Below are 5000 nucleotides of genomic sequence, written 5' to 3'. Positions count from 1 at the left end.
CTCCACCCGCACCCGTTCGTGCACCACCCCAACCGCCAAACTCGCACCTCCAGCGGATGAACGGCGGAAGTTTCCCGCACTCGTAAAGTGCAATCCACCCCTATAACTTGCGTTTCATGAAGAGTTATTTCCAATATGCGACATTCCCGCTGTCCCTATACATGAGCCGCGACCTGTACCACTTACGAGCGAGAGACGCGATCGCGTTGCTCACTGTACGGCGTCCGATACCGAGCCATCAGCATGTCGGTCCCCATGCGCGTTGCACTCGCACTCGCAGTCGCAAAAACGTGGGGCAAATATATTACGCGGAAGAGCTATAACAGACCGAGCCCCACTGCATGGGGGGAGTCTTTGTCACTAATGTACACAGATGGAACATTTTGGACTGGAACCAGATTACCCGTACACACGGCGCTGATTAGTAATCAATGCAGAGCCATCAAACTACAGCAAATATACACAACTGTCCGTATACATGCTGAAAGAGTCTGCCCACAATGGGAACCACACGTCAGCCAGACACTCTGATCACGCACCACTCTCTGCTTCTAACAGGCGCACATACAATATGTAAGCACCAGCATGGAACAACATCCAGTGCATCTTCTCCGCCACATTACACAATCCACACTATCACAACCAGACCAGGAGGTCCATGCGGAAAATACAATATCCCAGCCTTTCGACATCCACCATTGCGCAGACCAGGCACCAACACCCACACATGTCCTATACAACGGTGCACCCAACATCACAATAGTACCTCCTGTCACAGCGCACAAACAATGACATGAGTCAAAGACACAGGTCTCACACAAGCATAGAATTGGAGCGCCGCCTCTAATAAGCCAAAGGTGCATCCTGACGTGACAAATCTGATCATGTCACAAGCATTCACTTACTATAATCACTATCAACGAACCTGCCGCCCCCGCCCCCCCCCCCTACACCTTTCCTTACAACAACGTGTAACCTAACCTAACCTAACCTAACCTATGTTGTACCTTAACCTAACCTATGTTGTACCTTAACCTAACCTATGCTGTACCTTAACCTAACCTATGTTGTACCTTAACCTAACCCATGTTGTACCTTAACCTAACCTATGTTGTACCTTAACCTAACCCATGTTGTACCTTAACCTAACCCATGTTGTACCTTAACCTAACCCATGTTGTGCCTTAACCTAACCCATGTTGTGCCTTAACCTAACCCATGTTGTGCCTTAACGTAACCCATGTTGTGCCTTAACGTAACCCATGTTGTGCCTTAACCTAACCCACGTTGTGCCTTAACGTAACCCACGTTGTGCCTTAACGTAACCCACGTTGTGCCTTAACGTAACCCACGTTGTGCCTTAACGTAACCCACGTTGTGCCTTAACGTAACCCACGTTGTGCCTTAACGTAACCCACGTTGTGCCTTAACGTAACCCACGTTGTGCCTTAACGTAACCCACGTTGTGCCTTAACGTAACCCACGTTGTGCCTTAACGTAACCCACGTTGTGCCTTAACGTAACCCACGTTGTGCCTTAACCTAACCCACGTTGTGCCTTAACCTAACCCACGTTGTCCCCTAACCTAACCCACGTTGTCCCCTAACCTAACCCACGTTGTCCCCTAACCTAACCCACGTTGTCCCCTAACCTAACCCATGTTGTCCCCTAACCTAACCCATGTTGTCCCCTAACCTAACCCATGTTGTCCCCTAACCTAACCCATGTTGTCCCCTAACCTAACCCATGTTGTCCCCTAACCTAACCCATGTTGTCCCCTAACCTAACCCATGTTGTGCCCTAACGTAACCCATGTTGTGCCCTAACGTAACCCATGTTGTGCCTTAACGTAACCCACGTTGTGCCTGAACGTAACCCACGTTGTGCCTTAACGTAACCCACGTTGTGCCTTAACGTAACCCACGTTGTGCCTTAACGTAACCCACGTTGTGCCTTAACGTAACCCACGTTGTGCCTTAACGTCACCCACGTTGTGCCTTAACGTAACCCACGTTGTGCCTTAACGTAACCCACGTTGTGCCTTAACGTAACCCACGTTGTGCCTTAACGTAACCCACGTTGTGCCTTAACGTAACCCACGTTGTCCGCTAACGTAACCCACGTTGTCGCCTAAACCTGCTCTGTAATTGTTATACGACTCGTTCAATTAGTGTAGTGTTGCCCACCCGCAACCCTCGCAATATAGTTCGCTACTCGCACTGCCCGCTCCCCTGTGTATCGCTTCATGTTAAACACCTTGCAAGTCTTGCTGACTTTCCACATGCTCCTGCTGTACACTGTTATGTGGATGGCAGCAGGACGTACATGCCGCCCCCCCCCCCCCCCACCCCTCCCCACGTCCCCACCTTGCCCCCTGCCTTCGCAAGCTGGTTGGTGAGAAGTTTGCATGTTCAATGCCCTTCGCATGCGACGTACTCAGGCTACGTTGTGGTGCGGCCTGTGTCAACTGTCCGCTGATGTCGTACGCATAAACCACAATCTGTACTGCACATTCGTCCTTATGTACTGAATGATACATCGTGGCACATGTGTGACCGTACAACGACTGCGCCCAAAAACGGCGGACCATACAGTGCAAATATTGTGCACGCAGCTACGTGTCGTCTCCCTATGAGAGCTGGATTGCAGTGTGGTACGCCATAGAGACGTGTGGGAGGAACGGACGCCGTGGATGGCGATCAGCATGAGCTGTGTGTTGATGTATTCGGACCTAGTCGTCTCTCCTCAAACACCGTGATAGCATGGTGCACCGCGTTCCATATCTGCGACATGCTACAGAGGCCGGTTGACAGTCGTTCGAGCAATGGACATCGCATACGTACGGGGGCCACCTTCCACGTATTGTCTAGGCGTGCACATTTTGTTGCGTGTATGTGGGCAGACGTAGTGTGGCGTGACACCTGACACAGGCATGCAATAATCGTTGAAGTTGCTAATGGCGATGGACGCCTACGTTTGCTGGTGAAGTTACGCAAATGAAGAAATGGTAACCCGTTGTGGTGCGGTTGTTCTCGCTAGGGGTGAATCGGTGATGGCGACGATAGGTTGAGGTACTAACCGGTTGTTCCAGCGATACCCACCATGCCGATGAAACTGAACGGCATCTGGGTGTGAAGCGATACGCGGCGGTGGCTGGGTGGGACCGTCCCCGGCCGGTGAGGGGGCGCCTCCCGGCGTGCTGGCCGCGCGGTGCGTGGGCGCACGCGCTACAGCCGGCTGGTGGGGGCGGCCAGTGGCAGGCGCGCCGGCCGACGGACGCGGCAGGCGTCGCAGCTGCGCGCCGGCGCACCCTGCGCGCGGCGCCGTGCGGCCAAAGTAGGTCCTCGCGGGCCCGGTGCGAAGCGCGGTGGACATCTTCAGTGTGCTGGTCCGATTGAGGACTGTGTGCGTTGAGGATGCGCCGCCGCCCGGCGCTCGGCGCCGCGACGCCGTCTGCTGCTCGGTCGCCCCAGCGGTTCTCGCTGGTGGTTTGTATCGCAGCTGTGCGGATGTGTTGGCGCGTGCGCTGTGCTGGGAGAGTTCGCTTCGGCACCCAAGTGGGGCTTTTGTCCTTCTGTGGCGCTGGCGTTGGAGCTGCCGGTCACCGTAGGTGGCGCGTGTTGTCTCCCGCCGGCAATGCCACGACAGCACGCTCCCGGGCCTCTGTCGGCAGCGGCAAGCTCAGTTGGGAGCACGGGTGGTCGCACCGAAAGCGTCTACTCGCCTAACTCCGGGCGATTGCGCCTCTCTCGAACCCGACCAAGTACTTGGGACGGCGCTGCGCGCCGCCGGGACCTGAGAGGGTTTCGAGGTGTATTGTGCAGGGGAGCTCAGCCTCCTCCTGTTTGCAGAATGATTGAGCGGACGCTTGCGTGTTCGCGCGGGCCCCCGGGACACACTCCCGGGCGGCCGGCTGCTCAGCTCTAGTTGACGCAGCTCCCTGGTTGATCCTGCCAGTAGTCATATGCTTGTCTCAAAGATTAAGCCATGCATGTCTCAGTACAAGCCGCATTAAGGTGAAACCGCGAATGGCTCATTAAATCAGTTATGGTTCCTTAGATCGTACCCACGTTACTTGGATAACTGTGGTAATTCTAGAGCTAATACATGCAAACAGAGTCCCGACCAGAGATGGAAGGGACGCTTTTATTAGATCAAAACCAATCGGTCGGCTCGTCCGGTCCGTTTGCCTTGGTGACTCTGAATAACTTTGGGCTGATCGCACGGTCCTCGTACCGGCGACGCATCTTTCAAATGTCTGCCTTATCAACTGTCGATGGTAGGTTCTGCGCCTACCATGGTTGTAACGGGTAACGGGGAATCAGGGTTCGATTCCGGAGAGGGAGCCTGAGAAACGGCTACCACATCCAAGGAAGGCAGCAGGCGCGCAAATTACCCACTCCCGGCACGGGGAGGTAGTGACGAAAAATAACGATACGGGACTCATCCGAGGCCCCGTAATCGGAATGAGTACACTTTAAATCCTTTAACGAGTATCTATTGGAGGGCAAGTCTGGTGCCAGCAGCCGCGGTAATTCCAGCTCCAATAGCGTATATTAAAGTTGTTGCGGTTAAAAAGCTCGTAGTTGGATTTGTGTCCCACGCTGTTGGTTCACCGCCCGTCGGTGTTTAACTGGCATGTATCGTGGGACGTCCTGCCGGTGGGGCGAGCCGAAGGCGTGCGACCGCCCCGTGCGTGCTCGTGCGTCCCGAGGCGGACCCCGTTGAAATCCTACCAGGGTGCTCTTTATTGAGTGTCTCGGTGGGCCGGCACGTTTACTTTGAACAAATTAGAGTGCTTAAAGCAGGCAAGCCCGCCTGAATACTGTGTGCATGGAATAATGGAATAGGACCTCGGTTCTATTTTGTTGGTTTTCGGAACCCGAGGTAATGATTAATAGGGACAGGCGGGGGCATTCGTATTGCGACGTTAGAGGTGAAATTCTTGGATCGTCGCAAGACGAACAGAAGCGAAAGCATTTGCCAAGTATGTTTTCATT

General features: G+C 54.0%; 1 non-coding gene across 1 annotated transcript in view; it reads left to right on the top strand.

Annotated features, from left to right (window-relative positions):
• The first annotated feature begins 3937 nt into the window (after positions 1-3937).
• Positions 3938-5000, top strand: part of LOC124774207 — a 1909-nt gene continuing 846 nt past the window's right edge. The window contains exon 1 of the ribosomal RNA XR_007015198.1: positions 3938-5000. This exon is cut by the window's right edge and continues 846 nt beyond it. This is a non-coding gene — a ribosomal RNA (small subunit ribosomal RNA).

The sequence above is a fragment of the Schistocerca piceifrons genome, unplaced genomic scaffold (assembly GCF_021461385.2).
Source record: "Schistocerca piceifrons isolate TAMUIC-IGC-003096 unplaced genomic scaffold, iqSchPice1.1 HiC_scaffold_961, whole genome shotgun sequence".
NCBI classification, from domain to species: Eukaryota; Metazoa; Arthropoda; class Insecta; order Orthoptera; family Acrididae; genus Schistocerca; species Schistocerca piceifrons.
Note: the sequence above shows the minus strand (reverse complement) of the source record. Positions and strands in the feature narration are given on the sequence as shown.